Here is a 16546-nt window from a genome sequence, read left to right as displayed (position 1 = left end):
CTGGACAATACGACCACATATGAATCTGAGTACATTTGTCTGCATCTCTTAAACATAAATCATTGCTGACAATGACACTAACAATATAGTAGGAACATCCTCAATCTGCTTAATGGATGAAATTCAGTTTGTGCAGAGAGCCTGAATGGGGCTAAGCAAGAAATATGACCATTGCAATTTTAGATAATGAAATAACAAGGGATTCAGATTATGCTCTGAGAACGTATGCTCAAATTCCTCTTGAATCCAACACACTACTAGTAAAATACTTCCTTTTTTTCTTTAATAATTTTCAGAATTTATACTGTGGGCATATAGCCATCAAAACAAAGCAAATTAATTGTTGTATGTTACATGTCGCTGTAAATGGTCTCTGAACCTCAGGAGCTGAGCATACATATGTCCCTGAAACACCTTTTTTTTCCTTCATAGAAGTTTATTTTGATTTTTGGTACAGTTTTTCCATCCAGGATTTGCATATTAGACAGTGCTGAGCACCCCATATAAAATTTTTAACTCCTGTTGAAGCTAATGTTTTGGGATGACTCAATAGCAGAGAGAAGTGCAGGTAAGGGCTGATTCTGGGAAGGGCATTTCTGAGCAGACTCGTGTGCCACTGACCTCTTGGGGAGGTGAGGACACGGCTGTATCACAGAGCACAGACCTTTGCACAGCAGCTCTTGTGTCAGGCTGGGGGACTCACCAAAGATACAGAGAACTGGGCCTCTTTTAAAAACATATTCATGGAATTTTAGTTAAATACTGTTATTAAGTAGCACTGAACAAAAAATGTTTTCTTAACTTGCAGGTGTATTCCTCTCTTATCTTGCTGTAGATGGAATGTTACATAACATATTTTTTCAAATCTCTTTTGTTTTTAGTAAGGAACTGGTTTTCCAGGATTTGGATACAGAAAAAATTTCATAAGCCTTGCTTTTTTTGCTTTTTTTTCATTGAAATAGTTCTTTTTCCATTGAAATTCATACTCATCAAATTGTAATAAATTTGTGCTTTCATTTGTATTATGGAAGTTACATAGATGATCAATTCAAGATGCAAAGGGGAGCTTTGAAGTAAATGCAGCTGGACAGACATATTTTAAAATATTCTCCCAATGTTGTAAAAACAGGATATTTGTAGAACAAGATGTTAAAATGTAAATGATCTACTACAACAAAAAGACATAAGCACCAACCCCATTGTAATGTAGAGTCATAAGCTATATGGAGCTTTGGAAATTAGAAAATATCCATTCATACTGGTGAAACAGATGTGAAACCTAAACTGCAACCACAGAAGATCACTTCCTGCATAGTGTACTATATTGATATTTCCCTGCACAAGCTCAGTCAGTTTCTTTCAAAGTTAAGCCTAGGATAAGCTTAGGAGTGATATCAAATCTGTTTGTGATCTGTCTTGATGAAGTCAGTGGAATTATGCTAGTGTAAATTTAGTATAAAAGCCCTTAAATTTAAGTACTGGTGCATTTAAACTGTTTTGGAATAGTGTATCCAGATTGTTTATGAGGGACTTTTAAGGACATTTTCTTCTAAAAAATACTTCATTTTCAACATTGATGTCAAAAACTTTCTGTGACATTCAGTCTTTTGAGCTAAAAACTCTTTTATTCTTGGGCTCATATATATTAAAATTCTGTATTTCTATTATAGGATTTTTTTTTTCTTTTATTAAAGGATCCTATCCACAGAAACACCCTCAGTAAGAAAATGGCTGAAAATTAATTCTGGATGGGAATACAGGAAGCAAATAGTGTGGAAACTGCTTCTTCATGTTGCATAAGTACTAGCTTACCATCTCATCTTTTTGAGGACTACAGAAGTTAGGTCCAACTACAATCACTACCTTTGTTTTAATGTTGAATACTCTTACTGAAATACACTGAAATGCATGATCTTTTCCACAATAACTGTTATTACACATTGCTGAAATGCTAGGATTTTGGGCTCCAGAAGCATTCACTTCACAGAATATTTCTATTTAAAGTTTCTCTGTTTTGATACCTATACTCTTGTAATTTCAGGCTTCTGCTTTGTTGATTCCCAGTCCAAATCAATGCCATTTGTTTTGTATTATTGCAGAGTTTATATAATTCTTTCCCATGGCAGCATGTTATACATTTAAAAGAATGGGTTTATTGCCATATTCTTTTTTCCTTTCCTTTTTTTACCTTTTTTCCTTATTTTTGAAAACCACGTGAATCAGACTATTTTAGTTCTTATATGAAAAAAGCTCAGTTCCCTTGATAGTTTTGACAGTTCTCTCATACAGCTCTCACAGTCTGAATTTCTTTCTTCCTGAACAGAATGACTAAAACTTCACATGATATTCCTAAGGATGTACCACCACTGTGACATGACTATTTTCATATCTCAAATACAAATGTCCCAACAGATGCATCCTGCAGTCATTATTTCAATGTCAAATGGATGCTTTGTGATTGTTAGTGTACTCTTTTTTACCTCCGCAAATTCCAAAACTGAATTCTCAATTTATAAGTCAAAGTTTTGGGTATGAATGTATATAATGCTCATTCCTTGAACTGATATATTTTGTTCTATTTACATGATTCCTATTCTTGGAAGTGTCTAATTTTTTCTCCTCAAGTGTATTACTATTATTCGTCTCCATGTTGTTTCCCACAGAGGTATCATCAGAGCATCACTTTGCACACTCTGTTGTTTTTACTGTGGTCATCATTGTGAAATTATATGGAGCACTCCACAGTTTTGCAGCATCACTTCTCAGTCCCCATGTACAGCTTAGCAAAACTGGCACAAGCTGTTGGTACTTTGATTGTTTGTATAAGAAAGAACAAAAATCTCTCATTGAGACATACACAGCGAAATTCTTAAGAATCCCATAAGAAAACTTGCACTGAATACCAGGAATAATATTGAAAACCATTAGCTGTGAAGTGTTCTCTGTGCTCATTTTTCTTCTAAACTGTTTAACATATTGTGCTTTATTTTGTTAAATTGACGTAGCATATAAAATAGTAAATGTAACATAGCAGTATTAATATTCCTACTGGGAATGTAAAGCTTACATTTCCTGCTTAGGATTTTATGAGATATGAGCAAAACACATATGCCTACTTCTGCTCAAAGCAGCTCTTGCTGAGATCTTTTGATATGCTGCAGAAATAAAGTAATGATACTTTTTGTGACTGGAACTGTCTCTCTCATGACTGCAATGGCGAGTACAGACTGGGGCTTCTCATAGAGGAGCCAAACGCAGATTTATTAAATTAGAAGTGGGTATATCCTTGTTGCTATTCAGTGGGTGTCTCACTGTAGAAGAGATCCCCAACATATTAGAAACAGAAGCAAACTGCAAGTAAAGTTGCCTCTAAAACAACTGAGAGGTGAGACCAGATGTACCACTGACACTGAGTGAGGAGGCATCTCTTTTCTCCCCATGCTGTAAAATCACCCAAAAGGAGAAAAGTAGAACCTGAGCAGGCATGTCAGATTAGGAAGGTCATAAACTGACAGTAGGGATGAGGAAGGGAAGAATGTTTCTGCAATATAATTTCCAGATAAATGAAAATTCAACTATTTCAATCCCATCTCTCATGCGTAATTTTCGTCTAAGATAACAGAGAATGATGCATCATCACTGATCAAAACTTTGCTGATATTGCCTATCAGGAAAAAACAAAACAAAACAAAACAAAACAAAGAACCCTGGCTTGGGAGATTTTGGAGAACCAAAGCGAATGGAAAAATGAGAATCACATCAAGACTCACAAAAAAATTTTGACTTTGTTCAAAATCTGCACACTAAAATACGTATCTAAGAGAGTAGTCCAGGGTCTTCATTGTTCTTTTGAAATATTTAAATCCCAAAAGCCATAGATTTATTCAGTTTCTTCACCCCAATTAAAACTTATTTACGACTGTTTGAGAAATAAGCACTTTAAAAAAACAAGGGCCTGAGTTTCAGAACTGGATTTTATGTTCCTTTTTGTTCACTCCTATGAATAGAAAATGGCTTCTTTGACCACCAAGAGTAATGAATCATTCAGGTGATGTTATGACATAAAGATTATCATGACCTACAGGTCTCACCCTTTTTCACCCAACCCTGGATGCTGCCTCTGCTCACTATCCTGTGCACGCTTTTAATCTAACCCATAGCGATCAGAATGAAAGTTGACTTCTCTCAGACCAAGCATCCCCTCCAAGGTGCTGAGCTCAAGATGATAGTGCCCACAATATGACCCTCAGTATTAGGGCTAAAATACCCAGTGATCCAAGAGTGACCAGAGAAGCTTCTCATGCTTGCCATATTTGCCACATTTGCCCCCTGTTTTGTGCAGCTCAAAGTCACATATAGTGACCGTGTGGTTTTTCAGGGATTTTTTGTGTGCCCCAGCATCCTACCTGTTGTTTTTTAGATATTCTTCTAGTTTGGCACTATGGTGTAGTGCTCCAAGTAAGACTTCACAAGTAGTAAAAAGAGAACAGGTTGGTTGCCTCATTTTCCTAACACCATACTAAAAAATAGAGCCAAAACTAGTATTTGTTTTTATGAACCTGTATATGTCTCACACCCTTTTTTGTTAACCATTATTTTGCCTTTGTAACTTTTCTGATTTCATGGCTTCGGGTCTATTTCAAAAACTGACTTTTTATTCTCATTCTCATCTTTATCTAAAAGGTTCACTAGGTCTTTTTTATACATGGTATGAGCTGCAAACAGGATAAATTAAACCTTTATACCATTTTCTGTTACTATAGAAAATATCAAATATAACTGAGCTCCAAAGAGTCCCCCTAGGGCTTTTAAGATGCTTTGAAACATTGGTGATAAGTATATGTTATCTTTGATTTTTTTTTCTGGCCAATTGCACTCCTATCTGATGAAGATTTCATCTTCACCTCACTGTCTCAGTATGCTTCTGAGAATCACATAATCACAGAATACCATTTGAGACAGTGCCAAGAACTGCACTGAAGTCAAAGTATCTTGCATTTACCACCTTTTCCAAAGCTTGTATGGCTTGATTTACTCTGGAAGAACTACAGTTTTTATCACTGTCTTACTTTCTAGATACTTAAATTGATTACCTAATGATTTGTTGCAGGGATTAAATTAAGTGCCGTGAGCTATAATTTTCCATGTCCTCCATACCCTCCCTTTCAAGGATAAATAATATGTTTGGCATTCAGTATTTCACAATTTCTTAAACATAATTGCTAGTGATTTAACTATTACATTGTCTAACTCCTTTACATCCCTAAGGTCAATCAGAACTTCCTTGCTTGGATGCATCTATCTCATCTAAAATATATTTAGCCCAAGTTGGGAGGTTTTGCACATTTTATGCTTTAAAAAATTTTATTTAATTATCTGGACACATGTATCCTCACAGATTTTTTAATCTTTTATGCAACAGGAAACAGTTTAATATGCAGTTATATAGACATCACTGTATCCTATATACTTAAAATTAACTTCTGGACCCCACCTTTTTCTATTTAAACATGAAGCAAAATATCTACAGGTTGATTGCAGTATAGTTCATAGCAAGGGTGATGCCCTAACCTGAAAACACTTCAGAGTTTGTACAGTTGTCCGACTTAAAAAGGCAATGAAATCTATTAGTCTTCAAGGTATATCCAAAACTCTGAGTCACAAAGACTAGATGTAATCACCGAAAGGCAAATCAGAACACAACCCCTTTACTCCAGCTTGTTTTGTTTTGAAGGATGGAAGGGGGGAAGGGGGGGGGAGTGGGGAGGGGGATGTTTGTGGGGTTTTTGGGGTTTTTTTTTGTTTGTTTTTTATCTGTTTTTTATCTTTTATCCTTACTCTCTCTGCTAACAAACCTCTTGATGCTGTCACTCCCACTTGATGCTGTTTCTCCCAGACCATAGGCAATTCTGATGATATGTTCTATCAGGAACAAAATTTAAATACTCAAGGACACATTCACCAGCTATGTACTGTGCTGCTATAGCTGGTGACTGCAATGCCATCTCCATAAGATAGGAACATTGCATCCACACAGAGGTGTATTGTGTTGGGACTGTAGATCACTCTCCTGTCCAACTTGGCAGGGAGGGATGACCTCCTTCTCTTGATCCCTCCCATACCCTTTCTTTAAAGCTCTCAAAAGCCTTGAATACATTTCATCCTTGGAGTCAACAGTTTAAAAGCAACCACTGGAATGATGAGGTTTCTCTTTTCATGAAGCATCAGAATATGGCTTCCTTGAAAATATTTGCGTAGATTGCTCCCTTTCTCTTAGTAGATGATAACTACATGACTGCATGAGAGTGTTACAAATGTTTTTCATAAAAAAAGGTTTCAGCTATAAATATAGAGTAGGTGGTGTGAACAGGACAGCATGTAACTGCTCTGAGGTACGTCACTGGCCTTCCTGACTCCTACAGCAACAGATTAAATTACAGTAATTTCACGATTACAAGCCGCACCATTTTGACTACAATTTTACTCCCAAACCAGAAGTGCAGCTTACATTCAGGAGTGGCTTATATATTAACAAATTTTGGAAATTTCCCAACCCGGAAGTTCTGAACCAACAGCAGCCCCAAGCCAAGGCGAAGCCCGCCCAGCCCTGGGTGGCAATGGGGCAGTGGCAGCGCAGCGGCAGCGCTGCCTGGCCCGGGGGATCGTGGCAGTGGCACCGGTCAGGCACACCGTTCTCCCTCCTCCCAGCAGCACTGACCAGGCGAGCCCCTCTCCCTCCTCCCAGCGGCAGCAGTCAGGGATACTCCTCTCCCTCCCAGCGGCACTGGTCAGGCACACGCCTCTCCCTCTTCCTGGTGGCGCCAGCTGGGCACACCACTTCCCTGCCTCTGGGTGGCAGCGGTGAGTGGGGCCGGGGCCACTCCCTGGCGGCCGCCCTGAGCAGGGCTGAGCCAGTAAACCCTGCGTTCCCATGATTCTGTTACTATTTGGCAACTTTGTGAAAGTTGCACACGGATCCTCGCTGCGAAAGAAAGCGCGGCTTACAGTCTGGTGCTCCTTATATATGGACAAAGACCTCAACGTTGCCGACACCCCGGAAGCACAGCTTATACTCAGTTCGGCTTGTAATCGTGAAATTATTGTATATGAACCCAAATTATAGAAAAAACACATCTCTCACATATGTAAGAAATTCCTCCTTGAATCCTATGTGACCTTCCAAAAGGCTATAAGCATCTCTTGTCCAATTGAATTGACAATTGTGGAAGTGAACGCGATAAGTCAAGGTACAGTAAGCACTGCTCATGCTGTGCAAGCATTACAGATGTAGGTTAGAAAGTGACCTACAAAAATGACAAAGGCAGGGAGGATTCGGAATCACACCCTCAGCAAATTGAAAAGATGCAGGAGAAATACTTTTGCTGTGTGGACATACAAAATAAGCTGAAAACTATAACCTACTTCTAAAGATGAATATAGCGAATTTACTGCTTAGAAACCAGATTTTACCTTAAGAAATGCCGTAGCTTCTAATATAAATAAATGAATGAAGCTATTTTCTCAGATATTGCTGTTTTCAGTGTTGCAAGAAACCTCAAACCAGTTCCAAATATTCAAAATATTTCTTAGGTTTCTGCTGCACTGGAAGGCTAGCTACACTTGAAGGGTTTTACAAGCCATACATATGGCAGTTTCCTTATTATTTAAATCTACCTGCTTAACTCTTTAGAAATTTCTCTGTTGAGTGCTCTATATTTTGAACCAGCTACATGATAAACTAAAATCCAAAGAGGACTTATCTGTAGATTGATATTTTGTAGGTTAGGAACATTACTATAAAATAAAAATAAAAATTATGCAATATGAGATTTTTTTCTACATAAATAATTTGCTGATGATTATGTTTCATTTACAGTAATTTCACAATTATAAACTGCACCTGATTATAAGCCGCACTCCAGGGTGCCAGCAAATTTTCATTCTTTGTCCATATATATGCTGCACCTGATTATAAGCTGCACGTCAGGGTGTCAGCAACTGTCTTGGGTTACAATACAGAGTGTGATAAAAGGTATCTGTTCTATCACCATCTGTTGAGGGTGGGGGCAGTGATCCTTATCTCAATGGCAGATACTCTGCTAATGGGCCATCCATTGAAGCCAGGCAGGGCATTGTTCTTTATCTTTTCACAACTCATCCTTCATCCAGAGAGTCATTTTCTGCTAATGGCCCATTGAGTCCCACTGTGGGACTGATAAAATTACTTCATCCCATTGGAAGTTGCTCCAGCCAGGGGGAAGAGTCCAACATTTCTTACCAAGATAAAAACAGAGGTTTTGGGACACTAAGGGAGCCCCTTTCTCCACTGGACTCCAGAGGAAAACTGGATTTCTCCACATCACCACTGGACCTCTGGAGGGAAACTGCACCTTCTACAGGAGCACTGCTTCAACTGAACCACATCTACCACTGCAGGAGGATGCAGCCACCATTTAATGGGACTGCTACCAACACCCTGCCTGACGGGGTGTCAGGTTGTACTCTGACTTTGTCAGGGTTTGGAGTTTGTTTCTTTGTAGTACTGTATTTCTATTTTAATTTCCCTAGTAAAGAACTGTTATTCCTAATTCCCATATCTTTGGCTGAAAGCCTCTTGATTTCAAAATTCTAATAATTTGGAGGGAGGGGGTTTACACTCTGCATTTCAAAGAGAAGCTCCTGCCTTTCTCAGCAGATACCTGTCCTCCAAACTAAAACAGCAACTTTTTGTTCTTTGTCCATATATAAGCCACACCTGATTATAAGCTGCACTTCTGGGTTCGGACCAAAATTTTAGCCAAAATGGTGCGGCTTATAATCGTGAAATTACTTAGTTCTGAAGTAAATCTATATCTCAAAATTTAAAAACTCTTGAAGACACAGGACTTCCATCTTCTGTGCAGGTTTAGTAGCAAGTATGTGGCTATGGAAAAGAGTGAAGTCACCTTAAAAATAAAAACTCAGAGAAGACATTAGAAGAACCAGGATTTCTGTGTATAGAATATTCCACTTGCTATAGAATATGGTATCTCCATGTGCTGCTAAGTGACAAGTCTGAGCAGAAGAAAGCCTATTCTCTATCTCCCACCCTATTTTTGCAGAAATAATCCTGCTGTTTCTCTACCACTGCTCTGGGAAAACTATTAGCATTAATAGGTAATACCTGATAACATGACAGGATACATTAAGCTATTGCATAGTATCAGTCAGTGACAGTGATCTGAAAGCAGATGGTACCACATGCCAAGCATGCATGATCAGTATTTTGCCATTACTGAATGACTATAGAAGGGGAAAGCACTTTACAAAAAAAAAGTTTAATATGAAAAAGGGCTTTTCAGGGAACCTCTTGTAAGGAGAAAGGGCATCAGTGTGCTAAGTTACTCTAAGTGAACCCACTTTCTTCATTTCTAAAGGAAAATGGAGAAGACATTCATGCATGATAGATAAAAAAATCCAAAACTGTTTGTGCCTAATGTAATGGAAAATTTAGAATTATTCATGCATGTGAATATGTATGCAAATCTGACCTAGTGATACTACCAAGGTCAGTGCATGGTGATCTGCTGAGTAAGTGCTAATCATTCAGCTTGAAATGTGACTCTACCAGAAAAGCAATTTTGTAAAAAAATCTCATGCCATTCCCTGGTTTTTTTCCTCCTGTGATCTCCATGCCATACTTGTTTATTTGTCAAGTTTACATTCAGGACTTTTCCAGCTAAAACATCTCCTTGTCAATCAAATTGTATTTCTACCTTGTGCAATGTTAATGCATCTGAGGGAACAACTTAAAATTCCTCAAGCTCTAATAGGGGAGTGACATTCTCTGTAGGACATTAACAGCTAAATTAAAGTGTGGCACAGTTGTTGAATTTCAAGTACTATTTAAATTTCAATACCAAGCTCTGTACTGAAAATGGGCCATACAAGGCCAGAATAAAACTGAATGAGAACAATCATAAATTTGGTACATACAATCTGAGGTTGTACAGAAAGGAAGAACTCATACAAGAGAATCTGGAGAATGTAAATAAAGGAGAAGATAATATGGTAACAAAAGGAATTGGTTGAATTTTTCCTTAACAGCAGAAATTAACATTTGTTTGTTTCTTTAAGAACCCTAGAAACTTCATGATGCTACAAGGCATATAAGACATTAAAGCCCTTATTTTAGATCTACTACAACTCTGTTGGCAAAACCCATGGGATATGATTAAATTACTTTTTCTCTACTGTCGGATTAGAGCAGGTGCACCTACAAGATCATCGTTTAGTTGTCATTGCTGTTTCCTTGGCCCACTTCAAAATCATCTTTCAGGAAGAACTATAGAGACAAGAATAGATGGGCTCACTTTGTTAAATATCACCCTTTTTCACGCAATAAATGTTTTTTCACCAGTCAAGGATCAGTGGATTTATGTTCATTTCAAATCTGAGGTCGTAAGAATATGCTAATTTATTCCTCATAAACCTCTTCAGTGAGTCTCATGAAGCAGGTGATGAAAATGGAATATCTTACTCAACATGAAGTGACAAAAATGCAATATTCTAAACTGTTTCTGTAGGCTGCAAGGTCTGGAAGAACTACCAGATAATTTTTAAATGGAAATAGAGATTTGGGATACTCCATTTCTAGAATTTTTACCAGAATTTTTTACAGCTTATCTACTTATTAACATCCAGAAAAAAACTGTAGTTATTGATGTATTAAAGCCAAAGACTAGAAACTAATTTGGAATCATTGCGGATTTTAAGGATGTGCTCAACATCATAATATAACATGTTAAGCACCAGATATCTGAGCACTCATGAACAGTAACCTCAAACATGACTCTTTGCAAAAATCCAAACAGTTGTTTATTTTTGGTTTTGGGGTTTTTTTGCCATTGCCCTTATGTGGACTTGAAGAAACTGTGTGAGATTAATAAGATTCCAAGTTGAACAATGAACAGAGAAAAAAGATGCTCAGCCAAGGCAGCAGGCATAGAATTGGAAGCTCTGCTTCTTTAACCCAAGCAATTGCTTCTTTCTTTATCTGATTTGATTTTCAGCTACCACCTTCTCCCTTTGCTGTGGTCTAAAATGATAAGAGGTGTAAACTGAGTGTTGGAAGTAAGGTTTATACAATGAATGAATGGAAAAGGTTGAAAATGTTTGTGTAACAGCATTTCCTTTTTGTGTAGTTGCCAACACTCTCCTTGAACAAAGCACATCCTCTGGTGTGCAGTCTACAGCCTTCACCTGTTCAAAGGATGCATTTAGGGAACAGGAAAGGTATATGGGTCATACACCCACTCTACAAGGCACATTACATTCTGTTGTTCATATTATCCTGAAAGTAAAGATTTATAAAAGTAATAGAATAACTTGAGAAAATATGAATTTGTCTGGGTAAATTCCATAAGTAACAGAAAAAGGCTGATTTTAACTATTATGTCTAAACCAGTACTTTTGGCTGTAAAATTAACACCTGAACAGTATTTGAATATAAAACACATAGAGACTTGAAACCAAAACATATTCGAACTATTTGGCAAGATAAGCTATAATACAAATCAATGATGTGAGCAAAATAATCCTTTCCAAGAAATCATTACATTATTATTATTACTGTAAAATGAAGATAGCATGAAAAGATAAAAGAAAAACTTTTAAAGTCAGATGGTGCAAATGAATAAAGCAACAGTTCTAAAAGATGAATGCTTTACATAGTAAAAAAAGAGGAATGGAAAACATTTTTTAAGCCTTTTTGCTGTAATAAAGGTTTGCAATAGAAAAAAAATCAAAATTAATTTCTGAAAATAGTTTTTTCTAACCATTTGCAAAGTATCATTTTTTAAATAATGGGTTTTGATCAAATTAACAACAACCAAAAAAAAAAAAAAAAGAAGTGGTGGACTTTCTGTTTTGAGAGAACTGGAAAAATGCAATAAATTACTCCTCTAGAGAGCATGACGGAAGGGGACCATATGCATGGAGAGATCAGAAAGGTTCTTGCTTCTCTGAAGCACAAACCCAGACTCATTCTGCCAGACAATTTCCCCTGTACAAGAGAACATCAAAAAGTAAATGCTTTTTTAATGTGTAGCTCTGTTTTCAATTATACAGCAAAAGTGCATTTCCAAAACCCATTTATCTTGAATATGACATTGTCACCCTGTGCTGTTGGTTGCAGGGATGCAAAGAAAATATTGATTAGAAACCAATGGAAAGTTTGTTTTCCTTGGTTTAGGAACTTTAGATAAATAAAGCAAAGTGCAGAGGGAGAAAAATACTTGCAAGACTATACTCCATGAAACTAAATAAGTGAAACTTTATCAAAGCAAATTCACTTAATTAACTCCTCACCTGCCTCTTAGTTAATCTGTGCAATATCAAAACCTCTTTAAGTAAGATCAGAGTATAGAGTATGGATGAGCTGGAGCTGACCCAGAAATCTTAATAGAGCTATTTTGTCCCTGCTGGAATGGGCTCACAGCATCATAACTGTCCTTAAAAATGCAAAGGAGAAAGGACAAACAGACACTGTCTTTCCATTTCACTCAGGATAATGGAAGTCTTAATGTGATGGTGGTACTTACTCTATATATGGGTGATAGATGTGCTCAAGAGTGTGATTACCTAGACACTTAATAGTAGCCCAGTTTGTGAACAAGCACTCCAGGTATTTCAGCTAATAAAATCGCGTCTTTGAGATGCCAGCCCTGATGTATTTCACGTGGGCACACGGGCGCTATTTACACTCTATGAGTCGTTTTAACAGATAACTGAAATGAGTAGACAGAAGTATCTACTAAGTGCAAGCTTCTTAGTTACAAATAAAGTGCCTCCTTATGCTCCCCTAGGGATACTCCAGGGGGAGTTTTACAAAGCTGTCCTCCTCCAAGGAAGATATTTCTGGCCAGAAGTAGCTCCTGTAGTCCACCAGTCCAATAACTATTATGAATAGGGAGCAGGAAAAAAAGAAGAAAAGCAAATTAAGGATAATATGGTTTAGATAACAGGGTGGAGAGCAAGACATGCAGACACTATCAGAGGGTGAAAAACCTCTCTTCTAATTCTTCCTGCTATGCTTAATTATTTATATAATCAAAATATCCTTATTAAGAACATATTTCTTGTTCAGACTCTCTTACAATAAATTTGACTGGAGTCCTAATGTGGGTGAAATCCTTCCCAGAGAAGGACTGAATTCAATGGGAACCTTCCACATCCCACATTAATTCTCTATTTGTGTGACTTGGGAAAAAAAAAGGACATGATATTTAGTCATGGTATGTTTGTGAATCTTCTGTTTTATTCCCTCTTGTCTAAAACCATCTGGCCAGTAAAGACATTACACTATTTTTCCAGGTGAAACAGGAATAAGTTTCCCAGATTTGCTAGGATAGCTCTTCTCGGAAAAAACACATTTTTGAGATACTGCTCTTGCCTTGGAAGAGTTGTTGCTTGAACCTGGTTTTCTCAGAAATTAGAGGAACTAATAATTACTCTGAATAAGCTGCTTTACTAAAAAAAGCCAACCAACCAACCCAACAACAACACCCCAGAGTTCTCTTGCATACTTTCATTAATGCTATATTACAAATCACAAACTTTATGTGCTGGAAACGCATTTCAAAACCTCACAAGAAAATAGTCTCCATCCAATCCAGCCCTTTCTCTCAACTTGGCCACTATTATAAATGACAACAGCCAAGGAAAGGCTGAACCAAGTGTACCAGTCAGATGGTGATCCGACTGGCATTCAGTACCCTCATCCCATGACTGCTTTGTCCAGGTTCCTGCACACCTGGCCAGCTCATGTAACACACTGGACATCAGCTCTGACAGCAGAGCAGAAAGACCAGGCAAAATAGGAGTCACCCAAACCACTGTTACAGGGGAAACTGCAAAGTTTGACATTTTAGCAGAGTTGTAGAAGAGTGATGACTAGTCCTTCTCCTTCCCAGCTTCTTGTCATCTCTACCTGCAGGTAACACTAGGCTGAGTACCACTGCTCAGTGGTTAATGGTAGCAATCTCTGCAGGACCCAGAGGTCTGTACTTCCAGCTGGTGACATGCTGGAGGTCTCCTGGGCTCATTAGATTCTGTGAAGGCAATGGGGTGGAAGAAGACTTAATTCCCTCAGTGGATAAGCAATAGAGAGCAGGGTCTTACCCTCTGTGGCTGTAGCACTTTGTGACAAATGATTGTCTCCTCACCTCTGTCCCTGGGCAGTGTAACTGAGGCATTCCACACAGCCATGGCTTTACCATGGTACCAAGGTAGCAGGACAGCTGGATACAGCTCCGTCTTTCCCTTCCAGCCACAAGAACTGGCCAGCATGACACAGTTCATGTCACATAACCAAACGAACCACAGAATCTCCTCAGTTGGGAGAGACACACAAGAATCACCGAAGTCCAGCTCCTGGCCATGCACAGAACACACCAAGAGTCACACCTTGTGTCCGAGAGTGTTGTTCAAATACTTGAACTCTGTTGGGCTGGTGCTGTGACCGCTTCCCTGGGGAACCTGTTCCAGTGCCCAATCACTGTCTGTGTGAGGAATTTTCTCATCCTTTTGACTCAAATAAATGCTCAGCATAAATGTAAAATCTACAAAGCTCAAGGAGATTTAGACACTCTTTTTAAAAAAATGGTGCACAGAAAAAAGCACTGCTCTTTCTTCTTGTCTTTTCTTTTATAATCCTAAAATCTAATCAGATTATAATGCAAATGCGGTCCTTCTCAGTTGATATTTTTAATGTAAAAATTTGTAACTGCTCGGTACAGTGTAAAGTGGTACCTGAAATTGTAAATTTATTTTGGTTTCATTCTTCTTACAAGCTAAATTTGGGAAACAAACAAGGTCCTTAAAATTCCGGCCTGTGATACCGTGTGTGCATATTTTAGTAAGGAATTAATTTATCACAGAAATGATACCACAGAAGAAAGACCATTAAAACAACACACATTATAAAAAGTGCATTTCAGACCTTCTCTGTCTGCAGGTTTTTCTAACAGAAAATGCCTTTCCTGTGTCTTGCATCAGTATGGACCAGCTGAGATACCCTGGACTGGCAAACATTCTACCTCCTCCTGGAAACAATACCAAAATTCACCATTGATGGGCAGCTGGCTTCCTTTTTACTTCTGTACCTAAAAATGCAATCCTGATCCTTGGCTGATCACTCCAGATCCCTGCCCACGTGAGAGTCCTCACGAAACCATGAACTCTAAGAAGGACAGTGAAAAAGCATTGGTAAATGTACAGGTGTGCTCAGAAAACTTTGGGGAGATTTTTCTGAGTGACAGAAAGCATCTGTGTGCTGTGTCTGGGCAGAAAAAAATCTGTAATTGTGATACAAAGACAGAAATAAAATTCCATACATTTGAGAGGAATAATACTGGTGAGAGAGTAAAGAAGGGGATAATTGATGGTATATGGAACATAAGTAAAAAAAAAAATTAAAATCTGTCACACGTAGGAAATCTTTCATTTTTTCTTACATCTGATGAACCACTGTTTCACCACAGATTAATTTTTTTTTCTAACTGCATTTCCACCACAGATTAATTTTTTTCTAACTGCATTTCCTTTCCTCCCACAGGTCCTTGACTATATAAAGATAAGAGTAAAGATCAAGATATTAATGAGACAGTGTGTATGAAAAAGAGTCAGAAATTCTGAAAACATTGCAAAACTCAAAGTCTGAGTGTACTTGCAGTATACCTGCAACTTCTTCCTTTATTTTATGCAAATAAATTCAGATCAATGCAAATTGATGAATTTTTAATATGTGCCCCTTTGCTCAGTAGTATAAGAGATGTGTAAATCATGGAGTACAGAAATTTCTCACAAGCTACTACCAGAGTGTTGAAAGAATCTAAAATTGTTTTGCTTGTTAAAGTACAGTTCAATAATAAGAAACTTTCAGGTAACTGAAAAATGTTCTCTCAGTGGAGACATTTTCTTCTACTCATCTTCGTATCTCTGCTTTTCCCCTTATGCCTTGGCTGTTTCAAATCCCTCTTTAATATATATTTTTCCACCACACTTTCTAGAGATTATCCACTATAAATTGAATATCTACCATGCAGCCTATATTTTGACACCTTGTTGAGCAGCCTTTTGCCATTCTACAGGAAAATTGTGTGCTCGTATTATATCACCTAATATAAACCAAGCCTCTCTCTTGAGGAACAGTATTTTTTTGACACATAGGCAACACTCAAAAAAACAACACATTTTTCCTTCCATCTTTTAAGGTTTGCCAGTAGCAATTTACAGACAAGTCCTTCAAGAAACCTTAAAGTGCCATAACAAATAAAAGTCCCGTTTAAACAATGCATTTGAACAATACGTTGCTTCACATGTGTTTAAGATAACAAACAATAGATTTCTGGAGGGTATGGATTGTAATCTGTATAGATATAAAACCAGGACAGTTTCAGCTTATGGTTTCCTTGGCAAAGAAGGCTGTTTATTTTCACAAATTGTTGCAGGCACATTTCCATATTTCACAGGGGAGGAAAAGGACAGATTTACCATTGCAGAAGAG

The sequence above is a fragment of the Catharus ustulatus genome, chromosome 2 (genome assembly GCF_009819885.2).
Source record: "Catharus ustulatus isolate bCatUst1 chromosome 2, bCatUst1.pri.v2, whole genome shotgun sequence".
Classification (NCBI taxonomy): domain Eukaryota; kingdom Metazoa; phylum Chordata; class Aves; order Passeriformes; family Turdidae; genus Catharus; species Catharus ustulatus.
Note: the sequence above shows the minus strand (reverse complement) of the source record.